This window comes from Protopterus annectens, chromosome 9.part0 (assembly GCF_019279795.1).
Source record: "Protopterus annectens isolate FY-2018-M chromosome 9.part0, PAN1.0, whole genome shotgun sequence".
Classification (NCBI taxonomy): Eukaryota; Metazoa; Chordata; order Ceratodontiformes; family Protopteridae; genus Protopterus; species Protopterus annectens.
In genome coordinates, this window is record NC_056743.1 from 329,103,406 (window position 1) to 329,125,905 (window position 22,500).

At 35.9% G+C, this 22,500-nt stretch overlaps 1 protein-coding gene across 2 annotated transcripts in view; it reads right to left on the minus strand.

The window, feature by feature from the left end:
- The window catches only part of LOC122811218 (SLP adaptor and CSK interacting membrane protein), a 335,317-nt gene that overhangs the window by 288,683 nt on the left and 24,134 nt on the right, over nucleotides 1–22,500 (minus strand). The window contains exon 1 of one of the 2 annotated variants that reach the window (XM_044082910.1): nucleotides 4,101–4,375. The exons of the other annotated variant lie outside the window; for it this stretch is intronic. The gene's annotated coding sequence lies outside the window, so the exon portion shown is untranslated. Of the gene's footprint in view, nucleotides 1–4,100; nucleotides 4,376–22,500 lie in introns of those variants that run through there. 2 annotated transcript variants of the gene reach the window in all.

The window sequence follows — 22,500 nt, forward strand, 5'->3', positions numbered from 1 at the left end:
TGGAATCACAAGGAGTAGAATTTAGGCAGAATCAGAAACATTTGATCCTTGTGTCAGAGCCTGTATTGCAGTATGATACCTGTGAGAATAACTCTCAGAGTGAGTTATTCAACGTTCCAGTTCCAGAGAACGTTCTAGTAAATATCGCTGTTCCTGAGAAGAATCCCAAATCTCCAGAATCTGTTTGTTCACCAATGACTGTCCCTGTTACTAAACCCAGTACTGATTGCTATCTCACTAGATCAGGTCTCATTTCCAGACCACGTTCCAGATGCACTGCAACTTGGACATAAGTGTTGTGTCTATTTCTTAGTCATTATCCTATTGCATGTCTTTTCCAAATGTCATTTTATTGTCAGCAATTCATTAAAGAGGGAGGATGTAGATCAATATGCATGCATACCTTTAAGAAGCTTTCCAGGGGCTTGCACAAGTGTATACATACGGAGCATGTGCAAGCCTGACTGCCATTTTCTAAGATGTAAGCATGCATGTCTGTGTAATCTGTCAGTTAATCAGTTTGTTTATATTTTGTACTGCTGCTATCCATCCTGATGTGTTTCTGTGTAATAAAGCATATAAACTAACTACCCCGCCTGTTCATCTTAAATTGTAAACCAAGATGAACGACAACCTGGGAGCCTATCTTTGTCTCATAGTTTACTTTGGCAGATTTGACCAGCTCTCTAATTTGTTTTTTAGACTGGAGAGTTTCTTTTTGCACTGTTTTGTCTGTTCCTTCTTGACTTTAAAGAGAATTTTTTCCCTTTTGTTGAATAGCCTATTTATGCTAGGGATCCTTCCGGGTCATTTACTTTTGCCAGTAATCATAAGTTTGACTCAATCAAGTATTGTCTTTTCTATGCAGCTTTGAATGTGGTTGTACAGTGCCTTTGTATACAGCTCAGACTAGGCCTCAGTGTCATCCAGGTTCAGAGGGCCTTGGAAGTTTAATAAGCTGTCAATTAGTTGGAGGCAATTGGCCTTAGCAAAGTTCTTAACAGATTTGGAGTTTGATGGGAGTTCTAGGTTAGTTTTAACACTAAAGGAGATCATTTTGTGGTCAAGTCTTACTAGGAAGGAGTTAATGCATGGGAGGTAGCAGCACCACCACCCTACCCCCCCCCCATTTGTGAGTACCAGGTCTACGATATTTGTACCTCTAGTTGAGGAGCTAACTAGTTGTTCCAGGGTGTTTGCTTTGACGAAGTTAAAAACCTCTGAGCAAGTGAATTATGGGTCATATATGTCTCCCAGTTTATGGATGGGTAGTTGAAGTTACCCATAGGTATGTAGTTAGGCTGAGTGTCAAGTCATTCAAGTAGGTTTAGGTGGGTGGTGTGGGTTTCCAGACTTATGTTAGGGGATCTGCAGCTAGCAAGGATATGATAGGGGGTCGCATCTATGGTTAGTTGAGCATGGAGCAGCTCAAGTGAGTCATGTTGTTGGACCAGTCTAACAATGTACTTGTCCTTTATGAACACTGAGACACCCCCACCCTTTGTTTTATCCTGAGCTGAGGAGGACTGAAATGTATGAAAGGCATTGTAGCTTTTGATAGCCTGGATGCTTTCCATGCTCAAAATGAGAAGCAGGACTGAGGCTTTTTGATGATCAGCATTCCCATCCCAAATTTTGCAAGGGTCTGTAGACTTGTTGTAGCTTTCTCCTGGTAGATGCTGTCGGTAGCAACCTGACCATTCAGGAATATCTCTCACACATACACACAGATCCCAGTCAGACACAGTCAGAAACCAATGATTCCCTGCTGCTCCTCTCACCAGGAGCGAAGTAGTAGCACTGATCCCACGATCACTACTGAGATTCAAAACATTGGTTATCCAGTGACTGGTAGTCTTGTGTCCCAGGTGTTGTAGATTTTAAAAGATAAAAAAATGGGTCAGTATTCTAATAACTGCAGTGTTTATGAAGCAATTAGGAAGATATAAAAGAGAGGGTAACTTGAGCTTTAGCCTTCTAAGGGGAGAACCACTCATTTTAAAATAACAAGACAGATTGGATAGAGGGTGGGCACTCAGTATTCTGGTTGTATGAAATACAGTGGGAGGGCAAATAAATTTAAATAGCCAAAGGAGGAGTGACTTCACAAAATGATAATTCTCTGCTTACTGACAACAGTAATGAAAGAGGAGAGGGAAGGAATTATGTGGTCAAATTAACATAAGAGGTGGACAACTACAGAGACAGTTTAAGAACATGGCAACAGTACGGGGAAAGTAGGGAGAAAATCTAATTTCTGTGACTCACAAGAAAAGCAGCTTTATTTTCTTTCCTTGTTTAAATATGCAATTGAAAACAGAATATAATTAATACACAGTGCAATGAAAATACACCACAGTATACATAATAGAAGAAATCAATATAAGGAATAACAAACTAAACGTTCCCTCACAGCAGTCTGTGACAGAGTCTATGTGAGCTTTTCCAGTAAAACCTTGAAATGTTTTATTTTTGCCCTTAAATATTTTTTCTTCCCCTTAAATAGAAGACATGATAGACAATGCAACACTCCCATAGTAAGGATGCACTATGTACCCTGCAACTCATTATGATCTCAGATGTAATGCAGCTTGAAGGGAAGTGATAGCTCTCCCAGTACAGTGATATAGTTCTCCCAGTACAGTGATATAGTTCTCCCAGTACAGTGACCACCTTCAACCTCCCAGAACAGCTGCACTTACATGTTTCTGTCCCATAAGTGATTCTGTATTGGAAGTGTCATTTCACACATTGATTGTAAAATCCATTTTAATGGCAGTTTCACAATGTCACTTCAGACTTCACAATATAGACAAATCAGATTATTTTCAAAGTTTTTAGTTTTTACCTAAAATATTTCTGAATACCAAACTTATCAGTCTATTTCACCTAATGACCACAGCATTTTAGCCTCATATTGACCTTCAACATTTTGCACCAGTTTTTTTTGTTTTTTTTTGCCACAGGGTAATGAGTTGCAACGTTCCTCACCTCATGGCAATCAGACATCTGTTATAATTGCTCCTTGCCACCTCAGTGTTTGCTGCTCTACTGAAAACTACACATCCTGACTTAAATTGCTGACCCCTTCCCCCATCCCCTGCAGAATAATCAATGCCACCTCTGAGGAGAGCTGGTAGATGGGCTATTGCTAGGTTAAGCCCTACATTGTGCTGAGATATATCACCTAGTGTGGGTGTCAAATAGATATTCTGTGAGATTACATGACCCATTTCCATGGTGAAACACTTTTCCATAGCCTATCCAGTGCTATAATTGTTGTCACCATTCTCTGTGATTCCTGATATACACTGAGACTCATGACAGCCTCCCAACATTCTTCCATACCCCCAACTTTGAGAGGCGGGCAGGCATATGCCTCATTACCCCCCATCAGCTGCTTTTGCAGTGCAGGGGTCACTATTCAGACCTTGGTTGACTAGGTTGCAGTCAGGCCTTCATTTTTCTGGACCCCAGAACTATAAAATGCAATCTATGCGGTTTCATAGATTTCATGACGTAGACACATAAGATGGGTATTCTGACTGAAAGTTCTGTCTCAAAACATTAATAAGTGCCAAAAGTAATGACTCTTTAACTAAACTGTCAATCATTTCCTTATAACGTTATCATTTTTACACCAGCTTTGTAAAATGCCATGCATGGAACCTCATCTCTGAATAACTGTACTGTTCTTCCTCAATTCTGTTCCAAAATGGAATTCTGGACATAAACTATATTATTTCACATAGTGACTGCAATGACCTCTTAAAACAGAATTATGCAATGACATTTAAGATGATGACAGGAAAACCATAAAATTAGTATTCTGAAAGCTTCGTTATACAATGTTACTGACAACATTATGTTGGTTTTTATTTTGGTAAACATTATATTATAATTCTACTAAACTTCAAACATTTTATTTTGGTAAACATTACATTATAACTGTATTAAACTTCAAACATTTTACATACAACAAGACAAATGCTACCTGTAAGACCTTACCTCATATAGTACACTCAGCTGTACTAACGTTGCACCCATTCACTGATAGATTTTTTAACAAAATCTACAAAATGCCGTCTTAGTGACCTTACCTCATGAACAACTTCCCTGGTCTTAAGCTTTCTCCCACCTCTTGAATTCCTGTTTAATTATTGTCCAAAGTCATTTCTCACACACATACTGATTTCATGTTCTTTGTTTTCCAGAGTCGTCCTCAGCAAATTAGTATTCATTGCTGAAAATGTTCAACATAAATTAGAGCTGTGCCTTACAGGTCCAAGGGATGGGGTCTAGCTCTGTTCCCAGTTGTTACTGCCTTGATTCTTTTCATGTTCTCACTTTTTCTGGGTTTCTTCTGAGTACTCTGGCTTCCTTCCTCCTCTCAAAAATTCGCAGTTTGACTACTGTGAACTCCCTGTGCATGCATATAGCATCTGATTTTGCCCTTGGCCCCACAGATTTGGTTGTGGTTGTAAAGTGTGTATAAGGATCCACCCACTTACTCAAGTTACTAAATATGTAATTACCTAAATGTTTGTGCAAGAACTTTGTATTAAAACAGCAGCTCGCAGATATTCCTTCTTACCATTGAACTAGCAGCTATTTTAATGGTCAAGCACAAAGTGCTGCAGAGAGAAAATAAGTTGAGTGCAAATTTAGTAAATATTTGCATAACATTGCATATTTTCAACTGGCAAATATGAAATTCAGTTATTTTTTCTTGTAGAATGACCACAACTGGCATGCAGAAAACAAGGCATTCAAAATATTAAATCAAAAAAGAAGTTGTAATATTCTGCTGTTTGTGGGACTGCATAAAGTAATGCACAGCTTATATTGCTGATATAAAATGTGTCAGCAGCCATTTTAAACCATTATTTGGATGTTGCTTTGGTTCATCCTAGCTAGTCTTATATTTTAGGCAGCTGTGCTGATAGATTCAATTAATGTCTAATCTGAGAAGATGCCCTGATATTTATCTGTACTATTATACCAGGGGTACAAGTCCAACACTTCATTTAGCCATACCTTTATTTCAGTGCACATTTTTGTTTTTAATTCTTTGTGGTTGATACTGTATATTCACTATTACTCATTTTGACTTAAACTTTAAAATACTCACATCATGCCTTTTTTTCTTTCTTTTCCTTATCATCTTTTGTGTGGATTCATACATTTTTCCTGCTGATTCTTACAATGAAAAAGAAGGTATGCAGGAACAAAACTATACTAACTTGGTTTGATCTTTGCTGAGTTAAACTTCTACAAACTATGTGCATAGCAGAGTAATACATCTAACATCTAACTTGTTTTTACAGAATATCTTATCTGTCGTCTGCTTAATGTTACTCTCTGCTCTTCCATAATATCGCTGCAGTTCAGGAAATAGACAATGCAAATTAATGTTATGCATTGACAATTTAAGATCTGTGCTCAGCAAAAAACGATTTGGTCACCCTTTGCTGCACTGTGACAGGTGACTGTGTTAACCATAATTCTTCATGCTGGATTATCTGAGATATAAATGTTTACATCAAAGTTGCATTCATTAAGAGTGTTGTGTTAGTCTGTATATCCTTTACCTTCAAACAGTACTGTTAAACAAAATCAGACAAAGATATTTTTGCCATGAGCTAATAATGTTTCCAACACTACCATCTTATTGTGTATGAAGTTTAAGAAAGTTCTGTCCGCTCTGTCCCTTGCACAGGTCTGCAAATGTAAGACTGATAGATCTATATTTAGGTTCCCCTGTGCCCTCCAATAGACTTCTGTAGAGTAGAACAGTAAGTGTCTGCTTCCTGCCACTGCTTTGAAACAGCTAAGGTGCTGAAAAGTTGTACCTGGGTTTATGCAATATTGTTACTAATGTCTCACATACCACTGGATTTCTCATTCAGTCTTTGATGCTGCAGTTTAAGGTTTGTATTAATTTCTATCTTTTTATTAGTAATATTTGCAGCTGAATTTATTGTAAGGCTAGCTATGTGAGCATTCCTATTTTTTGCTTGTCACTTTGTTACCTTAACAGTGGTTTATCCCAGTTTCTTTTGTTTGTCAGCAGTATGCCAGTGTTATTAAGCTAACATTTTGTTGATCATATTAGTCCCATTACACATAGCATATTTTAAATGAGAAATGAGGTAGTATGCATGCTACTTATGAGTAATCTGTTAGAAGAGCCAGGAAATTCTTGTACTCTTGTGTGGTTATCTTGATAAAAAAAAGTTATTTTCCTGTTTATGGTATATTTGGAAAGAATGAACAAGAAATGCAAAGATAAAAATACCTTAAGAAGGTTAAAATTGAAGTAGGGACAAGGAGGATGTGGAAGGTGACATTTTTGGTGATTAACCTGTATGAACAGTTACTAATATTATTTACATATTTGATTCAAAGCATTCTTGAATTTTCTTTGCAGTATACTTATAAATATACACATATGCAACTGCATTATAAATAAAACACCCCTGTTCTTCTCTGTAAGTGATGTAAGTTCTTATACATCACCACATCTTATTTCAATGTCTCATAAGAAGGACAGCTTCTCAGGAGTGGAGTATCCTTTATGTTGCACTACAACGTCAGCACTGATCCAAGCAGCTGGTATAAAGGCAGAAACTAGAGAAATCCAACCTTCCCAGTGTGAAAAAAGTGTGTCACCCATTAAGCCACAGACTCTGTTCCACAAAGCTTTTTTGTACACATTTATTTCAGAAGTTCAAAGAACCACACATCTTTTCATACTTCAATTAACATTCTGAAAAGATGTTTCTGTCTCAGAAATGACATGCTTGAGAATTCATTTGTTTTGCCCAGATTTTTTAAGTTATCCATTCTGGCAAAAATACTTTAAACAAGCTACCTTTCCAAGCTGAAAATTTCTAGAATTTGAGAATGGAGTTTCTTCTTGTCTCAAGGACCAGATTAAACTAAATAAAATTATAGTCATTTGACCTTTGCAGAATAATTGGAATCATACCATAGACAATTTAAGTGGACCTTGCATGGGATAAAGCATTTAGGAGCTCCCTTTGTCTATTAGTAGTACATGGGACAGTCCTGAAGTCAGTTTTCTATTACATATTCATAGATCCAAGTTGCGGTTGAATATGGAGAGGGATGTGTTTTGTTTTATGTGGATATTCCAGAGCTATGGTGTCCAATGAGATAAATACCTGTCCCTCCAAACCATTCTGTTAATGTTGCAGAAGATGTTTAGATCCCTGAATTAAGTATTTCTAATGCCATTTGACATGTTGATGTTCAGTAGGTCCATCAACAGCACCAAATCCTTGGGAGAACTCCACTGCTGACTTGTTTCTTTGTGAAGTTAGGACATGGGAGATGAAAATATGGGATGCTATTAGTGAGCCAGTTGACAAGCCAGTGGATGACACAGGGGTTTATTCCCCAGTTTATTTAGCTTTTCTACTTTGCCTGATAGGTGGATTGTGTTTAAAAGCAACAGTGTCAGTAGTGCAAAAGATAACATACCCACGTTTGATGCAGAAGGCTGTGGGTTCTATTCCCATACCAGGTAGATCAATTACTGACACTGCAGTACAGCAGAAGGGGGTGCTACACTTTGTGTTATCCTTAAAATAAGATGTTAAATCAAGGCCCCATCTGCTTCAATCAGTGGTAGCTCAGGTGGATCTAAAGGATCTTATCTCACCTATCGAAAAGAATAGGGTCCTTTATTTATAAACAAAATAACTCTTATTTACAAAATATTTACATATTTATAAATATTTACATCTGTACAAATATATAAATATACAAATCTGTTTACATATAATCAAAATTTCCTATACAATCATGGTAAATTTTCATCCTTATTAGACCGCCACTCCTTTTTCCATAACCACCATCTGATTTTACTTAAAATTGTTGATAAAATCCGTTTACCATTAAACATAATTTCATTTATTCTTTCATACCATATAACATGAAATACATTTTTATCTGTTCTTTTAACATATTCCTTACTTCTATTCTAATAATATCTATATTTAAGCATATCTGTGTTTATTTTTTCCATTTCTTTTATATCTTCAAAAAAATCTTTACATAGTTTTCCCCATAACTTTTTTACTCTTTTACATTTCAAAAACACGTGTTCTGTAGTTTCTTCTTCTTGATAATGTAAATATATTCTATCACTTTTCTTTTTATATTGCATATTTCCTTTTAATGGCAATTTATCTATTACCAGTTTCCACAAAAGATCTTGACATTCTACTTTCCGATTATTCAATTTGCTTTTTATTTTATAGCTTTACTTTTTCATGTGTTATCTTTTCCCATGGTTTTATGTAGTAATGTTTTATCATTACATTCTTTTACCATACTTTTCTTTTTCTATATCGTCAATTTTTATTTTCCACAAAAATATTTTTTCTTGGTAACATTTTATTTCTTCATTTATACACTATTTTTCTCTTTTACTCTTTTTTACCATACCCCACAATTTATCATACTTATATTTATACAGTTTTACTATTAATCACTCATCTTTTTTATTTGTTCACTTTAAAATTTTATACAAATTTAATGAAGCAGCATATACCACTTGGTTAATTCACCTTAACTCCCCTTCTTCTTTATTTGTAGTACATACTGGGTTTAATCTAGAACCCCATATAAATGAAAAGCGTATGTGTAATAATTCCTTTTCAAATACTATTAGCAACATAAATACACTTGCTAAGTATGTTATTTTCCTATCAGTACTCAGTTTATCAAGTAAACCTTTTTACTGAATGATAATTTATATGTTCTCCAGAAAAGACATTTGCTTTATTTCTTCTGTTTTTTTCCCATTGAATTCTGCTTCCTTCTTTATTCACAAATGTTATACTTAACAAAAAAATTAATTCATTGTAAAATGTATATCCTCAATCTTTACTACGTCACCTAAACCTTTACTTTTCTATTTATTTAAAGCCAACCCTATCATCTCTAAACACTCATTTGTGCAAATGATTACTTCCTTTATCCATTTTTTTGCAATTATTTATAATGTCATCTGCATATGTTAACATAACTGTAATTCTTAACCCTTCAGGTGTTATATACCCTGCCTCCTTCATTTTGTAATTTATTTAATATACTATCACATTCATAACTAATGCAAAGAGTATGCAACTCATTGGATATCTCTGTCTTACACCACTCTTCATATATACCTCTTGACTTAAAAAGCCATTTACAAGTATTTTTATTTTATTATTACTATATGCTGACATACATAATGTCCTAACTTTTTCACTTATATTATATTCTTTCATTATTACCCATAAGATTTCAAATTCTTTATGCATAAAGTCATAATTTAACCATTCATTCAAAATATTTAAAAACATTTTTTGCCACTCCCTTAAATTTTTAAACATTTCATAACCTATTCCATCTGAGCCTGCAGCCAAATCTATATTCACTTGGCCTAACACTTTATCTAGTTCATTTAAAGAAATCTCCTTTTCCAACTCTTTATTCTCTTTTTCTGTTAACTTTTTTACTTTCCATGTTTTTCACTATCTTCATTTTTCTTTAAACATTTCTTGCACGTCTTGTACTACACTCTTCATAATCTTTTCCGGAGTGCTTTCTATTTATCTGTTTACATTTTTATTTCTCTCTCTACACTACCATCTTTCTTTACTAATCTGCTTAAGTAACACAATACTTCTCTTTTTCCTTGCAAAAAATATAATTGCTTATATAAAAATTCCTGTATTTTTTCTTGATTTCTTTCATATACTTATTTTCTTTGTCAAAGTACTTTCTATCATGTTCTAAATCTCCCAATGCACCATTATATGTTTATTTATATTTTTCTTTCTCTACTTTTCTCACTTCATATTGCCACTGTAAAAAAGGTTTATATTTTTTTCCTTAAATATCACTCACCATTCAGAACAATTTTTGTAAAATGTTCTCATAGTAATATGATATTTCCATAACTGTATTACTAATGTCTTTCCTTCTTCATTCCATGCTTTCTTGTTTATATTTTTATTCCTTTGTCTATTTTTATTTATTCCTTATTTTCTTTTATTTCCAGACATATTGCAAGATGATCAGCAAATCCTGTTTCAACTACCTCTCATTCTCCTATAACTAAACAATCTGATACTATAAAATAATCTGCTTCAGTTCTATACATACCCCTTTTGTAAATTCATGAACATTTATCCCAAAGTTTTAACTTACATCTTATAACTTCAAACATTTTTATTATATAATTTCTTTTCTTTTTACACTTGCCTCTTAAATCACAATTAAAGTGTCCTGCTATTATAATATTCATATTTATCAGTACATAGTCTAAACATCTGATGAAATAGGCTTTCCCTTTCTTTACAGTTAGACTTTTTCTTTCCATTTAAAATCTACAATGGTTAATATTCCTGTTTTTGCTCGTTACATCTAATATCTTCACTATAGTTCTACAGAATACAGCTATTCCAGAACATCTCTCATTTCCCAAATTTCAGATTATCTTTCCTTCCCATAGTTTTTCTTTTTGTAATCTTTCTTCATTTGTAAAAAATATTGTGTCTTCTAATATAATTATCTCTACATCACATGTATTACACCACTCCAAAATTCCTACTCTTCTTACTATATTCTTAATACTATTTACATTTACAGAAAGCACTCTAAATTTTTCATTTCCCCTTTTCCTTAGATTCATGGCTTCATAAATTCATAGCTAATTATTGGGCTAGCTTTCTTAATAGGCTATTCTAAGCATAACCAATTTTCCTCCCAAAGATGAGAATCAAACACTGTACCTTGTGTCTGTGAGTCAAAGACATTAACAATTATACCAAGCCCCAATCTTTAGCTGTATGTATATTCTTTTTCATCCATTTCCTTTCTTTTTTTTTCTTTTGTATTTTGTACTTATCCCTTTAAATTTTCTTTTTCTGTCTTTTACCCTTTTACCAATAGAATTATTTTCCATTTTACTACCTCCCAGTTTATGTCTTCTTCATCACTTATTTCAGAACCTTCTTCTATGTCCTTTTTATTATTTTTTCATCCAGTGTTTATTCTACTACTTCTAAAATGTATTCTCTTTGCTCATTTTCTTCTCTTTATTTTTTCCTTACTGTTACTTTCATTTTTTCAATTCATCCATAGATGCCTATATAACACTTATAACATTTCAAATCACATTTTTGAACCATGTCCCATTTCCCCACAAATATAACATTTTCTTTTGTCACAGTTACTTGTCAAATGTCCTTCTTTTCCACAAAAAAACATATTTTGGGTTGTCCCCAGTATTTTACAACACCCATTCCCTTCCACTTTTACTATGCTTGGTATATGTATATTTTTCTCTTCCTATTTTAACCCAATATTACAATCACAGCCACCTAGTCCATAAACCCCTTTTGTTGTAAACTTTTGCAATGTCCAGTGCATCTTTACATAAATCTTTCAAATGTCCTTTCAAAGTCTCTTTATACCTTTGTTTGAAATTGTACAGGAATCTTCATTTTGTGTTTCCCTGTTAAATGCTTTTATCACATAAAGATTCCATTAGTAATAGTTTTTTTTTCATATTCTCCAAGAAAATTTTCCATTGAAAAAGCTCTTACCTCATGTGTTTTTATACCCAAAAGAGCTATTAAATTTCCTACACTTCATGCCTATCCAATTCTTTGGCTTCTTTACTTTGAATCCATACCATATACTTCTGTTTTTCATTTTCTTTGCATTCCTTTTTCCTACTTCACTTTTGCCTTATTTTACTTTCTCTGTATAAGTTTTTTTTCCATCTCACCACTATTCTTCAGGATTGTCCCTGCATCATTATTTTGTATTTTCTTCATAATGTATCTCCAGGAAACATCTCCTTCATTTTCTGTCCACCACCATTTCTTTAAACAAATCATCCTGCAACCCTCCCAACTGGAGGGTTGTAATTATACATCCATCATTTGCTGAGTCATCTCCATTAAATAGGTTTCTTTGAAACACTTCCACAGAATGCTGCACACATTCTTCAGTCTCTACATTTGCTTTCACCTTCATTTCTTTTGCCACTCCATTTCCTTCTCTCTCCATCTGCCTCCCTGTTTCTCCGGGCCACCTCTGTGCCTGGAACGGAAACAGGAAGTAATCCTCCAAAATGGGTCCCACTCACAACAATGATGAATATGGGACGTTCTCAAATGCCTTGGTCAAATTTCTGCTAGTAGTATAAATGCTACCTTGAGTCTCCCCTAGAAAAGAGGCTACTAACCTAGGGACTAACCTGGTCAACAAATAAAAATAAAAAAAGCATTAGCCAGGTTGAGGTATGCAGTGTACACCATTTTATCTTCATCCATTGCTTTGGTGACCTTTTTTAAAGAAGTCCACCAGACTGAGTAATCATGACCTGCCCTTGATGAATCTAAACTGAGACTGGGGTAGGGTTTGGATGTTCCCTATTTTCTTATTGATTAGCCCCATGATAAGTCTTTCCATTGCTTTGAATATGAGGTCGGTTAGACTTATAAGTCTTCAATTGCCTGATTCTGTGGAATGTTCTCTCTTATGGAGGGGAATTATGGTAGCTGCTCTCAAGCCACATTGTACCAAACTTGTATGGAGGTTGACAACATGGTTACTTTATGACAGTAGCAAGTCTGGAAGGTTCATGGTAGGCTATTATAGAAAGGTTCCAAAGACTGGAAAAATATCTGGGACATAGCCCAACAATGTAAACTTTATACAGGACTTGCAACTGTCCTTATGTTTTCTATCTCAAATAAATGAAAACACAACAACAAGTATATCAAATTACATCAGACGTGATCCATGGAATCTGAAACAGCATGTTGGAGATACACCTGATGTTGATATTTAGGCAGAGACACAACAGGGAAGTGGCACGACAGCAAATAATCATTTTAAATAGAGACTTGGTTGTTTTTGTCATTAATCAATGTAAAATTCGTCTCTGAACAAAGAAGAGACAATTGCAGTTTAAATCATGAGGACAGATAGGAAGCCGAGATAGTGCATGGGAACAAATATGGCAGACTGTAGACTTCTAGTTTGCTAAGGGTTTCACCAAGTTATTGCCCTCGTTTGAAAAAGCTGTGCCATTTGAGTAGTACTTCATTGACCATACAATTGTAGAAATCCTTCTCCATTGTGTTTCAATAAAGGCATTACAATTTTAACTATGAATATTGATGCATTAGAATTGGACTGTCATTGAACAATTGCAATTTGCTTTTTTTTTTTTTTGATTTTTACTTTGTTGTTTATATTGCTAAAGAATTCAAATGCATACAAAATGCATAGAAGCTTTCAGAAGTACACTCTTTCTCAACTCAGAGGGTAAAGTGTAAAAGCCCATATACTTTGCCTCTGCATGTGGTTAGCACCCTCATAAACAGAGTATGATATATGTCATTCTGCAACAATAATATATATATATATATATATATATATATATATATATATATATATATATATATATATCATTTTGCATTACATTTACAGCTTGCACTGTAGGCATTTATTATAGTTAAAGTTAGCATGGTAGCATCTTGTCTTTTAATATTGAAAGTTTTACTAGAACCTCTGCAGAATTATTATTCTGTGCCTGTAATGAGATTCATAATACACAGAGAAGGGAAATGATTACAGAATGTACTAAGGCCAGTTGTTAGAGAAGGCAAACATAGCCTTAAAACTTTTGTACATAGCTAAATACTACTTTTTCCCAGCAGTTAGCATGTTTGTGTGCAAAAATGTGCTTGTACTCAGAATGCTTTGGTTCTGACAGAAACCTGACTTGTGAGAAAATAAACAAATTCTCCAGTGCTAGAATGAATCAGCAAGATATGAAGATATAAGAGATAAGAATTCTATTACATGACTGAATTCTGTATTCAGGATGTTTTGCATATATCCATCCCTGATCATAGCTCATTGCCCGAATTTATTGATATGACAGATGGACAGTATGCAGTTGGAAACTTTGCACCTGACATGTAAGCATAGACAGGGCTCCTATCAATGACAGGTATTGCCATGTTTAAATTGCTTATGGATATTTCATAATATAACAGTAGAACTAAAAAAAAAATACCTTGCCTTAAAACTATACCACTGAACCCAGAACTTTTAACATTCTCTTTCTATTTTTCTGTCCAACTCTCACTGTGGTACTGAAATTGAGATCATGTAGTGATATCCCTGCCCTCTACAGATAGTATATAAAGGCATTAGCATGACACTATGCTACATGCCGGTTTTTAGAAATTTCTATGGCAACAGCCACCCCAGAATGACTTCCCAGTTGGCCTTACTTGTACCATTGTCAAAATGTATCATAGGTTCATAGGTTCATAGGTTGGTACTAGGCTATCAGCCCTAGGGCCTATACAAGCCTAGCCATAACAATTCCCTGGCTATTTCTTCCCACATTATTTACTTTCCTGGACCCCTGTCTAGCAGGGCGACTGACGTGATCCCTGGGGTGAATTTCCTTTCTCCCATCCAGTCGTCAAGGTTCCTTTTGAAGAGGTCCAAAGAGGCACTCTGCTTGATAAGTATGGGCAATCTATTCCAGAGTCTGGGGAGTCTCTGGGTCAGGAACCTATCCCTCCAGCATGTTTTGTTTATTGTGATGACAAGGTTTAGATCCCTGGAGCGTGTAGCTCTGACGGACTGGGATTTCTTTAAGTGTAGCATGTCCAACAGCTCTGGGTTTGACATGGCCTTGTATGTTAAGCAGAGATCACCTCTGAGTAGACGATATCTGACAGAGTATAGCTGGAGTTTTTGTGTCAGCGTAGGGAATCTGCTTTAGGCCTGTGATTCTTTTAGTGAGGTATTTCTGAGGCCTTTCCAGTTGTTGCAGATGTCTTGAGAGGTACATACCAAATGGGGCGTTGTATTCTATAATGGGTCTAATGAGGGATGGTGGGACAATGACCTCCTTTTTCTGGATGAAAAGCCCTTCGTGATGAGGTGTGCCACATAGAAGGATTTCCTGACTGTTGTGGCGATGTGGTTATCGAAGGTGAGACCACTGTCCACCTGTGTCCCTAAGTCTCTTATCACACTTTCTGTGTTTAGTGTACTGCCACCTATATGGTAATTCATGGATACATGTTTTTCCCAAAGGGATAACAATACATTTCTTGGCATTGAGCTTGAGCCCATGGCTCTGGCACCAAGCATCTGTTTCTGTAAGGCCCTTTTGTAGAGTATCCACATCATTTGGGATTCAATAATGGCTCCCAGTTTGCAGTCATCTGCAAACTTTGTTAGCCAGAGTCCCTTAGTGTTGACCTGTACTTCAGAGAAGTAGATGCCAAACAAGAGCGCCCCAGGACTGAACCCTGAGGTACTCCACTTGTCACTTGTCTGGAGCTGGATTTGGAGTCAGCTACTTTTATAGTGTGGGTTCTATCAGTAAGCCATTTAGCAACCCATTGGGTGACATAGGGATTAATGCCCAACTTAGTAAGTTTATCTATGATTCCAGAGTGGGGGATGGTGTCAAAGGCCTTGGCAAGGTCTAGATAGGCTGTGTGGACCACCTTACCCTTGTCCATGGCTCTGGAGACTGATTCAAAGAAGTTAATCAGGTTCAGGAGACAAGATCGGCCCTTCACAAACAGAAACTGGGTGGGGTCCAGTGTTTGAAGGTTGCCAATGTCTTTGTTTATAAGTTCCATGATAATACGCTCCATGGCCTTGCAGATAAGGCTTGTCAGACTGATGGGACGGTAGTTTCCGGGATCCAAGGTGGATCCCCCCCTTGTGGATTGGGATAACTGTAGCTCTGCGCCACTCAGTGGGCACGAAACCTGAGGTGAGGCTATGATTAAACATGACACTTAGGTGAGGTGCCAGTTCATATTGTAGTTCATGTAGTACACAGCCCGGGATGTCATCTGGCCCCATGGATGCTGTATTCTTGGCTTTAGAGAGTGCGTTTTGTACCTGTGTGGCCGTTATTACTGGAATTTGGCAATCTTCGGTATTGAGATGGGCCATTTAGGGGGGGAGAGGGGGGTGAAGTTGGCACTGAATCGATCTGCCAGGATATTGGCAATATCCTTTGGATCAGTATATTTAATGCCATTCTGTTTTAGCTCAGAGCAGATCTGAGCATTGCCATTTAGATTTTTGACATAGTTATAGAATGCTTTGTGGTTGTCTTTGGAATCTTTGGCAATTTTATTTTCGTAACTAGCTTTGGAGGATTTTATGAGGCATCTCAGTTTCTTACTGAGGCTAGTAAGGGAGTTTTTGCATCCTGGGATTTTCCTCTTTTCTGCAAAAGTTTCTTCCTTTTGTTGTAAAGTTTGTTTATGGCAGGGGACCACCAGATTGGCTTCCTTGTTTTGGATGAGAGCATTTTGGTTCTATTTGGGATGGCACGATTCATGCATGAGTGGATGTGCTCGTACAGTGCCTTAGTGTAGGATTCAGCAGTTTCAGTTCCCGTCTGCATGGGTGTCATGAAGTTTGTCACTTCTGACTTGAGTAGCATGAAGTTGGCTTTGGAGAATTTTTTATGGTGTTTTCTTTAGTGGGGGGGGGGTGGGATGTGGATGTTAAGGGTGATTAGCTTATGGTCAGACCTGACCATAGGTATGGAGCATTGATTTCCCATGTTGGTAATGACCAGGTCTAGGATATTGGAGCCTCTGGTAGGACTATGGATTAGTTGATCCAGGGCATTGGAATTTATGAATTCCAAGAACCGTTCATGAGTGTTGGGACATGAGTAGTTTTCCCAGTTAATGGCAGGGTAGTTAAAATCACCCAGTATTAGGGTGTTTGGTTCTATCTTAATATTTTCCAGTATGTTTAGAAAGGTGCAGTGAGAATCTTGGGGTATGGTGGGATCTGTAGCAAGCTACAATTTGGATTGCAGTCTTACCTAGTGTTAGTTGCACTTGGAGAATTTCAGACACATTGTGTTGGCCAACTAGCCTGGTGGTGTGAATATCCTTGGTGAATATTGACACTCCTCCACCTTTAGTGTTTAAAAGTGTGGTAAGAGTTGTAGCCTGGTATTGCAGGGGTGCTCTCTGGAGCCTTGAACCAGGTCTCAGTTACTGCACAGATATCGATGTTCTCCATTTTTAGGAGTGCCTCGAGAGAGTGCATTTTGAGGTTTAGACTTCTAGCATTGAGTAGCATTACCTTCAGATTTTGCATGCTTGCACCTGTTACAGTGGTGGTTTTGATCAATACCATCAAGGGACAGATGGTGCCACTGGGGTACAAATTGTCAATATAACTTTTTTGCATAAAGTTATTTTAACACAATAGATTCTGTAAAAAAACTGCTCTGTTTATTTTCAGGCCCAACACAACTCACACAGCATGCAGGAGTATTCAGAACTGAAAAAAGAGGATAAGGGTCACTGGGTTGTGTCTTAAAACAACCCAGTAAAAATGCTGATTCCCCAATAAATATTCAAGCTGTCATGCCTCTTGTCAACACCTCCTTCTCTACTTAATAAAAGTAAAATGGGGCTTTTATGAGGTCCTGATCTTCTGTGAGAGGTAGGAGCTATTAATAAAAAACAACAGTAGTGAGCTGCTGTCTTGCTGACTTCTGCTATGGCTGTAGCAATTCTAGGAATAGCCTGAGTTCTTCATCTTCCAGCTGCTGCTATGATTCTGAGTCTCATTGTTTATAGAACTGATCTAAAAATAGTGTCACTTGGATCAAAGGTGAGTTCAGAATATTAGTTATGACTGTCAGGGTAAGTATAAGCCAGGATAGCAAAGTACTTCTTTCTGTGCATGAAAATACACAAAAACTAGTATTTTGTTGGCATTGCTAGCAGACCTTTCATTTAAGTCAGCAGTCAATCAAACTGATATTTTATCTGTAATAATTTCAGTTTTGAATTAAAGATATTAAGGAGTGTAACATAGGTAAGATCATGAACCAGATTATTGCATTGCTTTTATTTATTTTATTTTATTTTACTATTGCTTATCTTTTTTCCTGATATTTTGTTGTCATATATGTCAGAGAACATAGTTGAAATACATTATTGTGACCATTATTTCTTTCACTTCTATCAAAATGATACTTAAAAGGTATACATAGGAGGTAGCTATCTCTGTGGGGGAAACATGCAATTTGGAAACATGTTATTTGTGAAAGCAAAGGACAGTTGTATAATTGCTGTCAAATGAACTATTATATTGCTTGTTCAAGGGCAGTGCACATACATGAAAGCAAATAATGTTGAATGCATTACTATTATCTATTATACGTTTGTCAGAATCAAATATCAGTGGTATACAAAGAAGAGGGCTATCACTGTGTGTGGCTGGCAGCTGTGTGTTAAAACAAAAGGCACTTGCATGGTCACTATTAAATATTGCTGTGGTTTCTCTGGGGGCAATGCATGTGTGTGAGACCATTAAGCCAAAGTAGACTACTGTTACCAGTACATTTAAGTGACTTCTTCATAGTCAAAGGGTATATATCCTATCAGAAGGGGTATATTCCACAAAAGACATTTGTGTGCTAAAGGAACTGAAACTAGTGTTGCTTGCACTTTTGAAACATGGTATTTTTGTTTGGATGAAACAAGAAATGAATGAATAAAATAAATGCTGGTTCCACTATGAAGGATCAAAATCTATTTGGTAGAATTGCATTTTGGTGCCAGGTTATATCACTTAATCGAATCTTACATAGTCAAACCCCTCTTTGTCGAGCACCTTTTAATCAAACTCACAAATAAGCGAACAGACTTTTCATCAAAGTTTTTTCTAGGGCAGAACAACAGTAGGCCACCCTAGCAACCACAGAAAAAAACATAACACTTAAAACCTACATGAAATAAGCCTGACTGCCAAGTTGCTTCATACTTATTTACCATTAGGTTGGATGTATGTATATATACAGAAAAAGAGCTAAGCAGTTTGTATTTAGACGTGTTAGATTTCTGGGCATTTCAGTGAAATTAACCACTTTGCCTGAAATGTAATGTTTTTTTTTCTCAAACTAGTTTTGGTACAGAATATGAAGAATAAGCCTACTGACAGAAGACTATTAAGTATGTAAAATACCATCTGATAGTTATGAATTCAAAACTGTAATCCTAAAGTGAGATATATCAGAAAAACAACCAAAATATAATTAAAGCAAAGAAACAAGCATAAAAAAGGAAACTTATTTATCTTATTTGACTTCATATGTAATTCAAAAGAAAATATATTTCTATAAATAACAGAACAAAAGAAAAACTCTGAATAAACTAAATGTATGCCTCTTCAACAAACTGTAAGAAATCATCAAACCATAGTAAAATAAGCTTCTTAGGCATTACATTTCTGCAATACCATCTTCGTTTTTGGTTGATGATACAATTTAGAATTAACACAGATTTTTTTATTTTTATTTATTTTTTTTATACTTTATAAAACTTTAACTGGGAATTTTAATTTGATTGTTTTAATTCTTTTCTTAACATTAATTGCTGAACACAATGATGTGTACATTTTTTTTTCTTTTTGTGAGTGTGTGTGCATGTGTGAGTTTGGCTGATTTTTCACACATTTTATTTTCAGTTTGAATATTTTAATTTAATTATTGATTTTTTTAAATTTAATTGTCATTGCAGGGGATGTGATTATCAGTATAATGTAATTTGCATGGATTCATGGTCCTTGTAAACAAATCATAATCATTAAAACCCACAATGTCAACCACAAAAAAAGAAAAAAAAAAGAAAACAAAATAAAAGATAAACTAAAGCAGAAATCCTAGAACACGACAAAGTTTCATTAACAAAATCATCAAGTGTTTTATTCAGCCCACACTAAATCAAAACTGCACCCAAAAATAAACAGGTCTTTCACAGAAAGCCTTTTTAAAGGTATACATAGAGCTATCCACAACCAACATTGTTTGACCTTACTGAGACAACACAATGGAATAAACATTTCCATGTGTAGCTGCTGCATGAAAATCTCATGCTCCTCTACCCCTCTGCCATCTTCATAGCCTCACCTCCTTCAATCATTGGGGTAGTGCTACAGACACTGACATACTTCTTTTATATATAAAAAGTAAACAGAGGGAATCTGGAAATCTTCAGTGAGGTCTGGTATCCCACCTGTAACCCAGAGGGTGACAAGACTAGCAAGAAACAGAGCACAAAGCTAGCTAAAAGGATTTTATTTTCATAAAAAATGGCAACATACCATGAGCTGCCTCTATATTTAAGAGAACACTTTCACCTGAGCTTCATCAGGTCCACCTGATAGAGTGTTTTGTAGAGTCGTTTACAGTTTCATCATTAAAAATACCTGCTTTTATGAGCCTGTCACCAGACTTTATTGGCCTGTTTTGCACCATGTGTAATATGAGAGTGTGTGTCTGCCTTTGTGGGGTTCATGTTCGTTGAAGCAAATTATGAAAGCTTTATTATAGAACTTTTTCCAGTCTGACTTGCCCTTATCAATGCTTGTATCACATGTACTATGAGAGGCTGTGCTGACTTTTATGGAGCTCACATCTCCTTAAATACATTATGAAAGACTAATATTCTCCTATTTGGCAAAAAGGATTACAGTGCCTGCTTATAAGTAGTGCATATACGTGATTAATGAGAACAAGCCTCATTCTTCTTCCTGATGAAGGCAGCCCTTTTTATATGCAGGAGGGATAGTCACTTAGAGCCACACTAGGTGCCTCCCATTTTTTGAACAATTCATGTATCCAGAGAAATAATTTACAGTGGAAACAAGTCACAGTGCTCATTTTACAGAGCTCACGAAAAATTTTAAGTAAAGTTTGAGACTTCAGAAGCTTTTGTTTAGGTTTTTTGTGCCCATGGAATTAAAATCCACTAAGTGCAGTATATACAAGACCTTTAATAAAAATACGTATGTCAGACATTTTAGCATAGGTAAACTGTGCCTATGGTGTAAATAATACAGCAGTGTGGAGTGGTGCCATGAAACAAGAATTTTTTCACTGTACTGCAATTTTTTTTTTGTTAAATGCAGGCCAGGTAGTTAGAATATCTATACCCGGTTGCTGTGGGGTAGTTGCAATGAGAGGGAGAATGCCCCTGGACTCAGAGCATGCTTCTATGGTGTTCCCATCTGGAGTCTTCACTATCAAGCCTCTTCCAGGGTCTAAGGGTCTACCAGTTACTAAGGACTGTTATCTCCTCCCTAAATAATACTATCCTTTCCCTTGAAACTCGTACTAAGCTCCTTGGTGTGACCATAGATGATCAGCTCAAATTTGACTTACATGTACATCACTGTATTAAGAAAACTCACCAAAAGCTTGGTTTATGCTCATTAACTGGAAACCTCTAAAAACACTGCCTCTTGACAAAGCCGTAGATTTCTTCAACTCTACATTCCTTTCCATCTTAAATTCCCTAGCTCCAACTCAAACCAAAAGGGTTAAAGCCAAAACAGCACCCTGGCTCACTAAAGCTACCAAAACAATTATGCAACAAAGAGACAAATGTTGGAAAAGCTACCACCATCATAAACAACCTGAACTGTTAAGTCATTAAAGACAAAATTCATACTACAACCACCTACAAATAAACCACACAAAAACCCCAAACAATTCTGGAACTCTCCACAAAAACTTGTCCTGACACGCAAAAACTGACCAAGAAATTGCCAATCTATTCAATACCTTCTTCACCTGAGAGAACAAAACCTTCCCAAATAACACCACCCTACCAACCACCTCCCAAGCTTGTCCCCACTCCGCTCTCATTCAGTTTGCTGATGATTCCACTGTTATCTCCTTTGCTGATAACTCTACTGATCTATTGTCTATCACACAAAAATCATTTAACCTTACTGAATCATGGCTATCTAATAATCAACTCATTCTTAACTCAAATAAAACTAATCTTCTCCTTTTCCTCCAAAAATCCCTTCACCATCTGAAATCATTTACCATCTCCTCCCTAAATAATACTATCCTTTTCCTTGATATTGTTCCCTCCACTAAACTGTTGGGGTCACCATTGATGAACAGCTAAAATTTAATACCCATGTACAACTCAACATCAAGAAAACCCACATAAAACTTGGTTTATTGTATAGAAATAATGTAACTGCACTCCACCCCATACCTCCCAAACTCCCTCCCAGCTTATCACTCTTTGACTCTAATTTCAGTCCTTTCATACCATACTGAATGCTTGTAAAAGAATCTTTCATGTCATATCTCAATTTGATACACAACTTAGCAATGTAAAATATTTTCTATATATTTATGCAACTTGTTTATGTGATATTTCAATATGATATGTAACATCAATGTGAAGAATTTCTATATGTTTATGTAACTTGCAAATCTTCACAACTTAACAATGTAAAAAATAAATAAATAAATAATAAATAAATAAAAAGTTCCTCACCCTGGATGCTAAAATCTCACTCGCCCATGCCTTCCTTCTTCCTAATCTATTTTATGGCTCACAAATCCTAACT